The sequence below is a fragment of the Podarcis cretensis genome (genome assembly GCF_951804945.1).
Source record: "Podarcis cretensis genome assembly, chromosome: 16".
Lineage (NCBI taxonomy): Eukaryota > Metazoa > Chordata > Lepidosauria > Squamata > Lacertidae > Podarcis > Podarcis cretensis.
The window spans coordinates 17,713,501-17,730,021 of NC_137186.1; the positions used below are offsets into that span (position 1 = coordinate 17,713,501).

The 16,521-nt window shown below is 44.5% G+C and overlaps 1 protein-coding gene and 2 long non-coding RNA genes across 3 annotated transcripts in view; 2 read left to right on the forward strand and 1 right to left on the reverse strand.

The window, feature by feature from the left end:
- LOC307204982 (ras-related and estrogen-regulated growth inhibitor-like protein) overlaps positions 1 to 16,521 on the forward strand; it is a 226,159-nt gene that overhangs the window by 161,098 nt on the left and 48,540 nt on the right. The gene's annotated exons all lie outside the window — the stretch shown is intronic.
- On the reverse strand, positions 9,507 to 11,816 carry LOC307205103. The gene is made up of 3 exons (XR_013833869.1): positions 11,369 to 11,816; positions 9,915 to 9,964; positions 9,507 to 9,805 (listed from the first exon to the last, which is right to left on the reverse strand). It is a non-coding gene; the product is annotated as an uncharacterized lncRNA (long non-coding RNA).
- Positions 11,865 to 15,058, forward strand: LOC307205275. Its single transcript, XR_013833968.1, has 3 exons — positions 11,865 to 12,378; positions 13,020 to 14,232; positions 14,362 to 15,058. It is a non-coding gene; the product is annotated as an uncharacterized lncRNA (long non-coding RNA).

Consider the following 16,521-nt stretch of genomic DNA (forward strand, 5'->3'; position numbering starts at 1 on the left):
TTTATAGCTATCACCTGCCTACTTTATTCTGCATTTTATTTTATTGCCACCTCACTCTGGTGCACCCTGTGCAGCCTCTTATGAAGCAAAATGGTAAAAGTGGCACCCCCAGACAACCTTGTCCTTGTGAGCATTCATCCCAATTTATTTACTTATTTGTTGCATTTTTATCCCACCTTTTTTTTTCTCTCCAGAGGGCGCGTGTGGGTCTCCTCCATCTCACTTGATTCCCGTAACAACCCTGTGAAGTAGGTTAGGCTGAGAGGAATAGTGACTGGCCCAAGGTCACCCAGGGAGCTTCATGGCCTCTCCCAGGCCCTAGTCCAACATGCTAACCATTGCACCACCACTGACTCTTGTTTGCATCCTGATTCATGAGTTTTAAAAAAACCTATGCCATTAAAACAATTTTTAAAAACAACAACTCTAGGAATGCATTAGCTGTTTACAGACTTTATTCCCCAGCTTACTGCTTTGATGCTCTGTGAGCAGGAACAGTGACAGGGCCGTCTTTACCAGGGAGGGCAAGGGGTGCAGGGCACCCGGGCGCCGAATTCTGGGGGGCACCAGGCGGCCGCCACTGAAGCTGCCTAAGTGTATTATATTGAGCTGCTATCCAGCAACGGGTTCAGAGGACCTCTCTGGAAAGTTTCGCTCACCGAAGCCGGGAGGAGGGGGAGTGACAGGAAAGAGGGAGAGACAGACAGAAAGAGAATGCGCCTATCTAATGACGGGAGCATGCATAGGCTCCAGAACCTTCCCAAGAAGAACTCGTATATGCGCTCTCACAAGAGCCCTCCCAGCTGCTCTAGAAATAAGGTTGCTCCCACAATGAACGGCTGCCCAAGATAGCTCTGCCACGCATGCTCACAATGCCCACCCATCTCATCTTTCTGACACCTCCCTACGACCATAAGCACATGTGTGGAGTCATTACACCGACTCCCAATGTGTTCTTTGTCTTCTTTAGAAAAGCTGGTTTTAAACAAAAACACACACACACAAATCCTTTTGGAGCCACACAGGTGTGAGCTCTAGTTATCAAATGATAATAGTGACATAAGCATCATAAAAGTTAATTTGGGGGCGCTGGGCGGATCTTTGCACCCTGGCGGCACATATGCTAAAAACAGTCCTGAACAGTGAGAAGACCTTGATTTTGGAGACCCGTCATCATGTGGGGAAAACACTTTCCTTCTTTTGCATGTGGGGTTTGGTCTGAGTGTTGCAACAAACTGTGTAGTGTATCCAGTGTTTTTTTTTTCCCTTAAAAATGTTTAGGAGTACTCTCATTTTGACTCAAGAAAATCATCATTTTATAATTCAAATCAGGGAAAATAAATACAGTAAATGCACAAAAGTACAAAGATTCACAAACTGTTTAGAGGTATGCGTCCCCCAACAAAAACACTGTGTATCAAAAAAAGAGAAGATGGGACCAGAGGCTAGGTTCTCTTAACATGAAAAGGCAACCTTCAGGATTTTGTCTACTTCATTGATATAATCTTTGCCTTAGACAGTCCTGTACGTGCAAAAGATGTACAGTTTGGTAAGCAGAAAGAGTTTGTTGATGCCTTTAGGTTTTCCTCATGAATCTCACCAAAGTCTGCAGGTGCCGGAAATCATGCAGTTCCACAATTTAGTCAAAATGGACCATCCTAGTGAATGGGGAAACTTGCAGAACAAAAAGTTGCTGGAATCTACCATATATTTGAGAAAGTGGTTTGTCTGTCTGTATGTCTGTTTGTTCTCCATAGGTTTGGATGCCTCTTGAGATATCACCGCCAAATCCGGCACAAGGCTACCTGAGATGGAGGCAGCAGCAATTTTCATCAACATCTTCACTCCAAGCACCATCTTGAATCAAGATGGTGGACTGAAACGTGACTTTAGTGTGACTTTACATGATTTTTGGTGTAAGGGGTCAAAATTGCACAGATTTCAAAATTGGCAAGAGGGTTCCTGAGGTGGGGTGTTTTTTATGTCAAAGTTCAACCATCAGCTGCCATTTTGAATCAACATGATGGACCAAATTAGCCCTAATTAAACAATAGCTCCTCCCAAAAAAACATGATTCAAGGCCAAGTGAGGTACTCTCTGGGTCAGGTCAGAGCCTAGGGTTGGTGTTGCTGTGTGTGTGTGTGTGTGCATAACTTAAATAAGTTATGCACTATGTTGTCATTATGTTATTCCACAGCATTCATTTCAGTGCAAAGGAAACACAATGCAATGGGGGCAGGGGGGGGTGGATACATAAACATGTTTTGTTTTCAGTCAGAAAGCAGCAACAGCAGTCAATATTCGCTGGAATGATTTCTGTTCTGGGCATCTGGACAAATAAACAAACACTAGCTATTTTTTCCATACCCATTTCCGTCAGAGTTATCTGAGTCAGGTACAGTAAGTCTGAAGGATTTGCTTACAAGAAATAAAAGTGGAATTTATGTATGGACCTTTAGCGGCGGTTCCTCTTTCGAATTGCAATCAGCTACTTTGGGGGTGGGGGGAACATGCAGGGTAGGTTAGGTTGAAAAGCATCACCCAATGATGTAGAGAGCCGTGTATGCCCACCTTGAGCTCCTTGGAAGAAAATGTGGCATATGGATGAAATAAATGACGAGAGAGAGAGAGAGAGAGAGAGAGAGAGAGAGAGAGAGAGAGAGATGATAGCACTGGGGGCAGAGCAAAAAGTAAAAGCTGATCAATAGCTTCCTCCACAGTGGCACTGTGGGTTAAACCACAGAGCCTAGGGCTTGCTGATCAGAAGGTTGGCAGTTCGAATCCCCGCGACGAGGTGAGCTCCTGTTGCTCAGTCCCTGCTCCTGCCAACCTAGCAGTTCGAAAGCACGTCAAAGTGCAAGTAGATAAATAGGTACCACTCCGGTGGGAAGGTAAACGGCATTTCTGTGCGCTGCTCTGGTTCGCCAGAAGTGGCTTAGTCATGCTGGCCACATGACCCGGAAGCTGTACGCCGGCTCCCTCAGCCAGTAAAGCGAGATGAGCACCACAAGCCCAGAGTCATCTGCGACTGGACCTAATGGTCAGGGGTCCCTTTACCTTTTACCTGATTTTTTACTCTTCACCTGTGCCAAATTACCAAATAGGCAGAGTAGGTACCAGCCTATGGGCCCCACAGTTCCTGCCCGGAAACCTATGTCCCCACTACTGAAGGATGTGTGGGTCCAGAATTGGCCTCCATAGTCACTTATGGACACACCATTAAGACCATATTCACGGAAGACAATCTTACTCTGCTATGAGTGATTGCCAAAGAAGGAGCCCCACAACAAGGGATCAAAATAATATTGATTTGATCTTGGAAGAATATTGCAAAAACACATTAGGCGTTAATTTGCAAGGGCCCCACCCCCTGATTTTGACTGCCTAGGAGCCTCCACAGGATTTAATCCGGCACCGCCCTGAGATTTTAGCCTTTCCCTGGAGACAACCCTGCGCATGTTTACTCAGAAGTAAATCCCTCTCTGTCCAATGAGGCTTCCTTCAATCCTTGGCTGCCATTGTTGCTGACTCTTCTGGGCTTAAGTAGGGCACTGTTTAATGTCAATAACCAAGGGCGTCATTTGCCCTACATTTCCTGAAAAACAAAACAAGCAGGAAAGTTATATGCCTTTTGAGTCATTTGTTTTTAAAGAAAAGTCCAAAATAAAGCAAGTGGGAATTTCTGGGCTGATAAGTTTAGTATACAGTGGCCAGTGCTTTGATTTCCAGAAGAGATAAAGATGACAACATCTCTTTTTAAGGTTGGACCAGCTGTTATGATATAGCAATGGGAAAGCTTTCGAGTGCCCTTGCTCTGTCTTGATAAAGAGCTCTGTGATAGCCCCAAAGCTTGCATACAGTGGTACCTCGGGTTAAGTACTTAATTCGTTCTGGAGGTCCGTACTTAACCTGAAACTGTTCTTAACCTGAAGCACCACTTTAGCTAATGGGGCCTCCCGCTGCCACTGCGCCACCAGATCACGATTTTTGTTCTCATCCTGAAGCAAAGTTCTTAACTTGAAGCACTATTTCTGGGTTAGCAGAGTCTGTAACCTGAAGCGTATGTAACCCGAGGTACCACTGTACTCGGTACTGCCAGGATTTCTTTCTAGTGTCCAAATTTTTACTGATGGGTGGACAATTAAGCATTGCCTTGATCCATCAGCTAATTACTAGGTGATCTTTCATAAGCTCCCAGATTGGTAGCCAATAGTCGTATTAGCCTGTGACCGCAAAAACAAGCAAGGCAGCAGATGAGCGTCTCTCCACACCCACCCAATTACCTTGTGGGTGGGCAAATACCAAGATCACAATCACCACGTCCTTCATTCACCTGGTGCATGTCCAGGGAGAGAAAGACATGGGCGAACTAATAAAGGGGAGCGTTATCAACTGCCTATCGAGTAACCACACCCACTGCAGGCTCTCAACTCAATCTAGGGCGAACGCAGCTGGTTGAATCATAGAACTGTCGAGTTGGCAGGGCTCCCAGAGGCCATCTAGTCCAACCCCCTGCAGTGCAGGAATCGCAGCTAAAGAATCCCTGACAGGCGACCATCCAACATCCATTTTAAAACCTCTAATGAAGGAGGATGGTTGAGGACAGGCATGAACTGTTCTAGATTGAGGGAAACTGTATTTTTTGTGCTACAAATAGGTTAGTGTTTTTAGGCAGCTAGGGACAAAAAAAATGTAATAGATCACGCGCTCTGAGACCCCACAGCTAATTCTTCCCTGGCCTCCTCGCTGGCCCAAGTAGGACCAATTCAGCCAGCTAGCCCTGGGGATTATCCAATGCTTATTTCCCCTAAATTGATTTTTGAATTTTATTGTTATTCATGTTTTCATACTGTATTTTATGCTGCTTTTATAATTAAGTGTTTTAAATTTGTTGTTAGCCACCCTGAGCCCAGTTTTTGAACCGGGAAGGGCGGGGTATAAATAAAAAATTATTATTGTTATATTTATTACATTGTGTGCAGACTCTATAGAAGAAAACAAGTGTTCAGTCTCCATTTATTCTAAAATAAAATGTCTCTGTGTGTACACAACAGAAGTGTCTTGTGGCGTTTTGAAGACAAACAGATTTGTTATAGCATAAACTTTTTGGACTAGAGTTCACCTGATGAGGTAAGCTTCTACCCTGAGCAAACTTTCGTTGCAGTAATTCTGTCTATCTTCAGCGTGCTTATAAGCTTATATAAGAAAATGTTGGTCTATAAGGTGGGGGCAGGGACTTCAGGTCCTCAATTGAGCAAAACCTTGATTAAGACCAATCTGGCGAGCTCCTGAGTTCTCCAAAACTTCATCTGGAGAGTCAGTGTGGTGTTGTGGTTGGAGTGTCGGACCAAGACCTCAGAGACCAGGGTTCAAATCCCCACTTGGCCATGAAGTTCACTGGGTGACCTCGGAGGCCAGTCACTGCCTCTCAGCCTAACCTACCTCACAGGGGCGTTGTGAGGATTAAATGAGGGTGGGGGAAGCATTGTGCCACCTTGAGCTCCTTGGACAAAAGGGTGGGATATAAATGAAATCAATCAATAAAAAGATGTTAAACAAAATAGGGGCATGTTGAATAATAATAATAAACAAAGTTAGGGGGGGAAATAAGATGGCATTATAGCCACCTGGGGCTGCTCGTTTTTTTAAAGAGGGAGTTTCATGAGATTTGTTTTTCCAAAAGATAGAGAGAAGGCTTATTCAGTATCAAGGTACAAGTTTTTATTGGGGCAATATAAAAAAAATTAAATTTACTTAAGAATAAAATAATTTTTAAAATAAAATTTAAATTTAGCCTTCATGTTATTCCTTGCTAAATTTTGCCCATAAACACATTCTTCTTTATTTTAAAAGTAAAATTTTGCCTGTTTGCTGTTAATATTTCTCATGGGACAGAAAATCAGTGAAATGTTTTTTGTAGAACACTCCCATCTGGTTTCACTGGCACAGCAGGTGTGGAGACTGTGGTCCTCCAGTTGTTGCTGGACTACAACCCCCAAGATCTCTCCGGATTGGCCATCCTGCTTGGGGCTGATGGGAGTGGTAGTCCTAAACATCTGAAGAGGTTTGTGAATGCTGCTGCCAACTGTTTATTTATGAACAAGGGGTGCCTGGTACTGCCTGGCAAATTTTTAGAAACCAAAAAATTGTGCTTTTAAGTGGATAGTGTAATTTGTGAGTTGGGACCCATCACACCAATAGCCAGGTGAAGTCATGCCAAAGTCATGTTTCAGTCTGCCATCTTGTTTCAAAGTGGCGCCCAACACCACTGCCCCCACCTTGGGAATCTTTGTGCTGAATTTGGTGATATTATCTTGAGAAGTGTTCAAAAGTATAGAGAACAAACGGACAGACACACACAGAGACAAACCACTTTCCAAAATATAGAGCAGATGTTATTAATTTATTTTATTTATTACACTTTTCCTTCAAGGAGCTCAAGGTGGCATATATAAATCTCCCCTCTTTTTAAAATCCCCACAACCACCTTGTGAGGTAGGTTAGGCTGAGAGATAGTGACTGGCTCCCCAGGTGACCTAGTGAGATCCATGGCCAAGTGGAGATTTGACACTCTAACCATTGCACCACCACTGTCTCTCTCTGGCTGTTCTCTGCTTCCTTTTGAACACAACATTTTCCTCTGCAATTGCTTGTCTTGAACTGACATCAGATAGTATCTGGAAGACTTCCATCAAATTTATGCCTCTTGCCACTCTTTTTGTTCCTGGGTATGTAATTCTTTCTGGAATTTTACGCAAGCCAGCTCCGGTCTTGAGTAAACCCCACTGGACTCTGTGGAAGTTTTTCTCCTCAAAATAGGAACATTGTTCTGCTAGTAATGACAGGAGCCAGAAAATACAGATTGGGCCTAGTAGATAAGAGACATTTTGAAGGCATGAAGTAGCTCTTATCCCATCAGTGATGAGGAATCTTCCAGGCATCTCCTTGGCCCTTAATCATTAAACCAACTGCCATGAAGTAAAACCATCTGGTGTAGTGGTTAGAGCAGTGTTTCCCAACCTTTTTTTGGCCATGCCCCACCTAAGCATCTCTAAAATCCTGATGCCCCCCCCATGACATATAATTCTTATTATTCAAAAAGTGAACTCCTATTCACATGGAGGAAGCTTAAAAGGCCATTCACTGTTAATAACTCATTCTCGCCCCCCCCTTAAAAATCAAATAGCCCTCCTGTGGGGCATGTGCCCCATGTTGGGAACCAAGGGGTTAGAAGGTTCAAAGTAGGACCTGGGAGAAACCGGGGTTCAAATCCCCACTTCGCTTGGAAAATCTGGAATTATACTTGATGATTAGATAAGGCTAATATTCTTTATTTGGTTATTCTAACACATGTGCAACTGCACTTATTCTATGTGCCTATTCTATAGTTTGGTTTTCATTTTTCATTTTCACCTATTTTTATAACTGTCCTCTCTGTTTTATATGCATTATAAAATAGAATAAGAAATATTTACCAAACAACAAAACCAAAACAAAGCCCTACTTGACCATGTCGCTCACTGGGAGGCCTTGAGCCAATTACTGACTCACACAGCCTAGCCTACCTCACAGGGTCATTGTGGGGAGTCATTGAGGAAGAGGGGATACGCAAAAAATGGAGGGATATAAATGCAAAAAGCAAATAAGAAACAAATAATTTTATAAATAAAATTTCCATAATAAATAATAATTTTACACTCTCCACTCTTAGTTTTGCCTCCTTTGGGCTCGGATACATACTCTTTGCTATGACTGCTGAGGTGGAATCTGCCTTGACAAGCCCAAAGTCAAGCCAAGCCCTTCACTGCCCTTCCATTGCTACAGCAACAAGCCAGGATCTTGCCATGCCCCTTCACCACCAAGGCTATTTCTTCCTCACTTTCAGTCCCCAGTTAGGCAGGGAGCTCTCAACTCCATCTCCTTGTAGGGCGGTGGGTTCGTGTCCTCCCCAGATCTCCCTGATGCCTCCAGGGTGGTAAACAACTTCCAGGAAAGATATCTGGATACATATCCGTGCCTGTGTATAAATTAAAATCCCCCTTCCCAGACAGCTGGTATGTGTAAACAGCCGCCACTGGATTGTGAGAGGCTTCTGTGTGCTGAGTGATCAAGCTTCAAAAATATCCACTCTGTGTCTTGCTGGGGAGGGGAGAACCAACATACTCCTCCTGGCTTGCCTTGTGAACCTTTTTTGGGAGGGAGGTATGAAATCACCAAGGGACACGGGTGGCGCTGTGGGTTAAACCACAGAGCCTAGGGTTAAACCACAGAGCCTAGGACTTGCTGATCAGAAGGTGGGCGGTTCGAATCCCCGCGACGGGGTGAGCTCCCATTGCTCAGTCCCTGCTCCTGCCAACCTAGCAGTTCGAAAGCACATCAAAGTGCAAGTAGATAAATAGGTACTGCTCCGGCGGGAAGGTAAATGGCGTTTCCGTGCGCTGCTCTGGTTCGCCAGAAGTGGCTTAGTCATGCTGGCCACATGACCCAGAAGCCAGCCAGTAAAGTGAGATGAGCGCCGCAATCCCAGAGTCGGTCACGACTGGACCTAATGGTCAGGGGTCCCTTTACCTTTACCTATGAAATGACCATGTAAGCTCTTAAAAAAAGAGGGGGCCCCACTGAGTTCACCTGGCAACTGGACCCGTGGTCTATTCTCAGCTGAGTTATAAGGCAGTTGGCTTTTCCTGAAACTATACAGATGATGTGATTCTGCAAGAGAGCTAGAATATTATGGTGTTGGGCATAGAAAACAGCTTCCTGATAATCTAGTACACTCACAGAGACACACACACACACACATCCTAGGGGCTTTGACCCTCTCCACTCTACTTGCCAACCCCTGCATTAACCCCCTTGAAGCTTCCCCTTCCCACCCCATATAACTCCTAAACTGGCTTTTTTCCGTCCCATCCCCATTGCTGATTCTACTTCTCTGTTCTCGTCTGCGGCACTCCTGCTTTTACCCTCCATGTCGATGCTTCCTCCCCACTTCTGTGTCTTCCCTTCCTCTTTACTCAGAGATCCGCTGCTGTTTAAAACTAACGTTTTCCTCTGTGTCCTTCCACCCCAGCTTTATTAAAATATCTGCTGTTGTTTAAAATCACCGTTTCCCTCTGTGTCACTCTATTGTCTGCCTTCTCTCCTGCCTTCTTCTCCCACATTCCCTACAAATCCAGGATTATGATGAGGCAGTACAAGGTCTCCAAGTTTCTAGTCCTCATGCCTCATGGCTCAGAAAATATGTTTGGGAGTATATGGGCTTTGAAGCCAGAGCAGCAGTTGATTTACATTCCCGGTATCCCAGAGCAGGACTGTTGTGCCCTGTTCTTCTCCTTGTAGGAAAGACACTCTGCACATGCACAAAGGAGCCCTCGCTTGCAATAATGCTTTTGCCTTGGTGTGAGAAGCAGACTGGAGAGGGCAGGAAGGAGGAGGAGGTTACCATTAATGAATGCATTTTGAGAACGATCTTTTACTAGGAAATTCTGTTAATTTCTCAACCATCCTTTGTTTGCAATACTTTTATTTCGGTCATCAAGGGTAAGAGAGAGTCACATGAAAGTCGTAACCGTTCTCCTGGACCATAAATGCCTCAGGGTATCTGACCTTGAGATTTCCTGAACTTGAAATTTTCACAGGTGCTGATCACTGGCTGCAGGAAAAGGAGGCCAGCTGTTAAACTTTGCTCTATGGCATATAAATGCAAAGAAAAATAAGGATTTCCAGAGGCTGTGATTTGCAGGTAGCTCCAGTGCGAGACAGTGAGTAGCCAATTCAATGACAATCTGTTATGCGCATTCCCTCTCTGCAAGCATTTCAGAGAAAACAGTGAGATATAAACAATGTTTTTTTTTTTCTAGAAAAAGAGGTGCTCACCATGAACACCTCCCTTGTTCTCTTATAATGGTGGTCACCTGAGAGGTGCCGTGACTGAGTTCCGGAGAGTTCTGGCTGAACAAAAGCCCTGGATATAAATGTAAGAAATGATTTTCTTACAACAACACCAACACTGTGCTGGCTGGGGCTGCTTTTAAGCCTACTATCAGAGTACAGAGTTTTGTAAATGAAAACGGGGGGAAAGAACAGGTCCCATTGTGAGAAACTTAACAAAATACCGGTATATTTCCGTAGTAAGTATGTGCAATTCATCTTTAACTAACTTTCAACTGCCCAAAACGAAACAATCCCAGCAATTTTAAAATTAAGATTTGGGGTTCTTAAAGAAAAAAGACATTCTGAAATCCTCAGCAAAGCGAATTCTGTGCATTCATCACATGTGCAAGGACACTACTTAATATCTGCAGCTAGTACTTTAGAGCAGCCCTACTCCCCAACCTGGTTCCCTCCAGATGTTTCGGGCTACAACTCCCATCATCCTCAGTGAGTGCTGACTGGAGCTGATGAGAGTTGTGGTCCAAAACATCTGGAGGGCGGCACAGGTTGGGGCACACTGCTCTAGAGATACTGGCCACAGACATGGATCTTATGTAATTTTATCAGGGCTGCTTATTTAAGACTTACTTAGTGTTGGCAGAGAACCCTGCTATTTAGACTGATATACAATATGGCTAGCTCTGGTTGCTGGTCATGGAGTTCAGAGGAATTGCCTTGCATGGTCTGGTGGGCAAAGCAATCTGGGAGTTTTGACATAGGTTGTATCACTTCTAACAGATGCCAGTACCTGTAGGCTCCTTTACATAACACGTCCCATGCTCTTCTGTTGTCTCCATGTGATAGGGATGGGGAACCTGTGGCCTTCAAAATGGACTTCACCAGCAAGGCCAGAGGTCAGGGGGGAGATGGAGTCCAAGAACATCTGTTTTATCCCTGATTTTAGCTTTCCTCCTAGGAAAGGTGCTCTCACCCCCCACCCCCACCGCGACCATCCTGATCCTCTTTTCCACACGTTTTCCAGCTCTCCAATTACAGATTATTATCAGTGGTTCCCAATTTTTCTGGCCAGCGTCCCCTTGGTTCCATGAACTCATCCTCAGTGCCCCTTGCCCTATGAAAAGCATCATTCAGAACAGCAGTTTGCACAACCCAATAAGGAACATGAAAGCACAATGAAATTCAAAACAGTAACAATTAGTTGCACGTTTATTCAAAATGCAATGAAAACGATGTACTTTAATTCAACATAGCTGAGAGGAACTCGCTTTTCAAAGCCAGAGAGTCATCAATGTCTCCAGTGTCCCTCTGCCACCCCCTTGCCTCTTAAAGCGCCCCCCCCCGGGGTAATCCCCCCCAGGAGGGCAATACCACCCACTTTGGGAACAACTGAATTACAGTGGTACCTCAGGTTAAATACGCTTCAGGTTACAGACTCCGCTAACCCAGAAATAGTACCTCAGGTTAAGAACTTTACCTCAGGATGAGAACAGAAATCGTGCAGCGGCGGTGCAGCGGCAGCGGGAGGCCCCATTAGCTAAAGTGGTGCTTCAGGTTAAGAACAGTTTCAGGTTAAGAACGGACCTCCAGAACGAATTAAGTACGTAACCAAAGGTACCACTGTATATCCTTCTGATCTCTTAACAATTACCATCATTTGTCTGCAGACTCTTCACCCATGAACACAAAAATCTGGAATCGGGGTGCTCCCAAGAATGGCTACTAAGCAGACTTGAGCCCCCAAACCTATTTGGTTTTTTAAAAAAAACACTTCTGAGGAGCGTATCAGGATTTGCTGCTAAGTCTGTAACTTCATCCAGCCCTGCTGGACTCAGATTGCTCTGCCCAAGCAATCTTTGCAGAGGCAACCACTGATTGGCAGCTGTCTGCATGGCAAGTTGAGGGTGACCCTTAGATCAACCTTATATTCTCCCTCCCTCCCCAGCCTACCTCCCACCTCCTCACTCCCTCTCAACTTTACCCTGGTTGGCCTGTTGGCCCTTTCCCACCTGTCCCGCTAGGCTGAAGGGGGATCAACAGTGTTGGCTTATTTCAGCAGTGGTGTCGGATAAGCCCGTTGGCAGAGTCCTCTCTCCAAAGCATGTTGTACAAAGGTTACCATCTTCTCTTGGCCCAAAGTCTCTTCTCCTGCTCTTTGAGATGCTGGCGAGAGCACCCACCAGCTGCGCTTTCGCAAGCTGGTTGCAGTTTTGGGTTTGTTTGCTTTTCATATAATTTTTACTGAAGTTTTAAAATTATAAAGACCAGGACAAAATTACAGGAGGGAAATAAGAAAAAGAGAGAGAAGGTATTGAAAGAAAAGCATTGCACAGCATCCTCAGAGCAGACATGGAACATGAGCACAGCAGAATATTGTTGAGGATTAGCAAATATTTTTACATATTTGAAAAAGGAAATATCACGGAAATATGTTGAAAGCAAGATGGAGCAGGCAAGGTGGATCAGGCTCCCTCTCCACAGTGCAAGGTGAAACCTGGCTTTCCTAAAAAAATCATTTGTCTCTTCCGCATATACTTTCCTGTTTTTGTTGTTGTTTCTGTTATTTTTGCTGTGTCTATTTGTTTGCTTCACTTCAATAAAATTTCCCCCCTAAAAAGAAGATTATTGCACACCTAAATCTCAATTCTTTTTATGAAGCATCAAGATGAGGTGGAAGGAGGTTAGATCAATGAGTTCTCTGGGTGGTCTTTTCAGATACCTGGCCAGGACCTTTCATGTCAGGGGCAGAGGAGTGGGAGAAGGCAGAAGTGGAGCCGGCGATTCACAGAGCAGCTCTGTAACTGCACAGCAGTTGTTACCCCATCCTGCTGGGGTTTGGGGTCATGGGAGAAGCAGGAGCAATAACTGGTGCCTCTTCCATGCAGATTAGAGCAATGCAGGTGAGGTCAGGACCCTGGGCAGCTCAGCAGATCCTGCAGCCTGAGCTATGAAAGATGCCTCAAGCAGTGAGGGAAAGGAGCCTTTGCACAAACTCAGAGGCACTTTCTCCCCTAGCAACGTGAGACGGGTTTTGCTTGGGATCAAATTTTTTGCAAGTGGGCTGGGATTCCTCACTCCATCTTTGCTTGCCTACTGATCAGTGTTTGTGTTTTGATTGTCTAACTTAGAGCTTTCCAAACTGTGTGGTGTTGTGACACATTAGTGTGTCGGCTGCAGTGTCTGCAAAGGAGCGCTTCTGTCCTGTTGTAATGTGCTGAGCGACAAAGGAGCCCATTTCGTGGAATTTTCAGAGTCTGGACTGTTTGGAAGCAGAGGGCTTTATGAAACCTCAGCTGCTCCGCTGCTCCGTGCACAGACGGGGCAATGAGAGACAGATAAGACTCTACATGACGTGCAGTCATCTTTATCTCACGTATACATGCTGCAGTCTCCTCCTACCCAGCGCCATCTCTCACGAGCCATTAGAACAAACAACTGCCAGACCTCTCTTAGGGCAATTTAATTGCAGGCCACTGCCCTCTGATCTGATTGCAAGATTTCATCTACCTTATCTGGGGCACCTTTGCGATTATGCTTGTTTGTGTTTCCCTTACCACCATGGCTGGCGGCTTGCCCATTTAACACGGTTGCCATGCTGAGCCAAGCAGAGATAAGTTTCTTCTCTGTTTTTATGTACCCTTTTAACTTTATTGACTCCTCTGAGTGAAGCTGTTAATGGCAGTTGCTGACATTGCTTCCAAAGGAGAAGAGATAAAATATATTAATTGAAGAAACAGCTTCTTTCGCAGGGCTGGTTAGGGTTCGCATTGAAGGACGTGCGTTTTCAGCTTTCACAGAACTCTTCAAAAACTCCTTGCATGAAGATGAGTTCTGTTAAACTTGAAAATGTCCTTGCTAGGTTCCAAAATGGCTAAATCTGTGTGATTGTTTGCTGTTCATGGAAATAGTGTATGTCTGCCTGTGCATATAGTACACATTCAAACCAATCCATTTTTTAATGGATTAGGGGGCGGGGAATATGGTCAATTATGATAAATATCAAATTAACATACCATAAGAGATTTCAAGTTAAGTATTTGTGGATAAATTAGCCTTTTTTCAATTCTGAAACGGTAAGTAGAATGATGGGGTACAGGCATGTGTTGATTTTAATTTATTGTAGTTCTCATCTATTTGATCTGCATGCATTCCTGCATTCCTGTGTAAACATGCTAACGGTATAAATAAGTATGTATAAATGGGGGCGTAGGTAAAAGTATAAAAATGGAATGAACACAGAGACGTTATTAGACAAAAAGGAGCATGTCTGCCAACATTGGTGGGTTTCCAGGGGGAAAGGGCTGTAGCTCAGTGGCAAAACAGTTGCTAAGCTCACAAAAGGTCCCAGTTACAGGTAGAAGTAACTGAAGAAGTGTGCATGCACACGAAAGCTCATACCTAGAACTAACTTAGTTGGTCTTTAAGGTGCTACTGGAAGGAATTTTTTTTCTTTTATTTTGTTTTGAAAAGGTCCCAGGTTCCTTTCCTAGTATTCCTGGTATCTCCAAGCAAAGCTAGGAAAGTCTCCTGCCTGAGATCTTGGGGGAAACCACTGTCATACATTGTGCTGACCAGCCTTAAGAACATAAGAAGAGCCTGCTGATTCAGGCCAATGCCCCATCTAATTCAACATCCTGTTCCCACTGTGGAAATAAAAATAAATTTAAAAAGGTTGTTGTTGTTGTTACTTACTGCCAATATATGTATATATATATATATCTTTAAGTAACTCACACACAAAAAATTAGGAGCTAAATGATCCAGAAAAAGACCCAGAAAAAACATTAGCAGTAGGAAACATTTTCTTTGGTTAATAGCAGAACATTCATGAGAACTAGTCACATGCTGTCCTGGGAGAAGATAAAAGGGTTTTACCTGGAGTCACAAGGATGTTCAGTGCTGGCGCCAGGTAGCCTTTCCGGGATGTTCATTAAAATGTCTCTAGGCAACACATGTAATTAAAACAAACCCGACACCAAGTTTAGCAATTCAAACAATACCCCGTCCCTAAAATGCACAACATAGAAACAGCAATAAGAAAGATCGTCACAGTCATTCAAAAGCCTGGGGGAAGAGGTACATCTAAACCTGGCACCAAAAGAGTGTTAATGTTGGCACCTGGCAGGCCTGGCTTGGGAGAGCATTCTGTGGAGAGGCCACCACTGAAAAGGCCCTGTCCCTCGTTGAAAACCCTCTGAAACTCTCTCTGAGAGGCAACCCAAGATCTGAGTATGTGTGGGAGCTGGGGGGGGGCATAGCTGAATGTGCAGTTTTGAAAAAGGTACCCAGGCAGATGCTAGGACTTGCCGATCAGAAGGTCGGCGATTTGAATCCCTGCGACAGGGTGAGCTCCTGTTGCTTGGTCCCAGCTCCTGCCAACCTAGCAGTTCGAAAGCATGTCAAAGTGCAAGTAGATAAATAGGTACCGCTCCGGCGGGGAAGTAAACGGCGTTTCCGTGCGCTGCTCTGGTTCGCCAGAAGCGGCTTAGTCATGCTGACCACATGACCCGGAAGCTGTACACCGGCTCCCTCGGCCAATAAAGCAAGATGAGCGCTACAACCCGAGAGTCGGCTATAACTGGATCTAATGGTCAGGGGTCCCTTTACCTTTACCTTACCCAGGCAGAAAGCTCACTAATGCAAAGTCAGAAGAGGCAGAGCTGGGTTAAGTGGATCAGTGGTCTTGACAACTTCCATCGCTCAGCTCAACAGCAGGTTTTATCAAAGTTGTGGCGATTTCTGTTCTGCTTCCCAAAGGATCCCCCACAAAGCAAGAGTGCATTGGCCATTGGCTTTCACATCTCTGCCAGTGTCCTAACCACATCTATGCCAATCACCTCCTCTAGGGTATCAGTAAGACCTCAGGTGCTCCCAGCAATGATTAAGTTAGCAGCGTTAGGGTTCAAGTTCTCTCAGAGTTCCTCTCAACCCCATTACTAGCTGCTATACTGATTGGCCAAAGGGAAACATAGTGCCAATTTGCAACCTACACACCCGAGAAGCAAGAGGCACAAATGGAACTGGCTACATTTTTGCAAGTATTTGAGAATTAATGCAGCTAATAGGTAGGTAGGCATTGCCCAAACAAGAGTCTCCAAATTAGCTGCTCGATATTAGGAAAGTTCAGTGGGTCTCACACAAAAATATCCAGCTGGAAGACGAGAATTACAAGCTCCAGTGAGTGAAGTGCCTTTCCCGTAATTTGGATTTAACAGGGCTGAGAGTCCAGTATTTTATATTATTGTTTGGTACTTTTGTTACATTAGTCTACCACTAATGTCCAGGGAGCTGAGGGCAGAACATATGAATACCTCTTTTATTGCCACAAGCACCTTTAGGCAAGTTAAACCAATTATCCCAACATCACCACCCCTTGAGCATCATGGCAAGGTGGGAATTTGAATCTGTGCGACACTGGCTCCCATTAGCATTAGAAACACCATTTCTTTATATGCCATCAGCTGCGATTCCTGCTGATGGGGTTGGACTAGATGATGCTTTCGTGTCCCTTTCAGTTCTATGAAGATGGGTTTTGGTAGTTTTCATTCACATGAATTTAGAGATTTCCCTTCTTATGATCCTGTTATATCCAGTTCACCATATGTATTGTGCAAATTAAAGGTAAAGGTA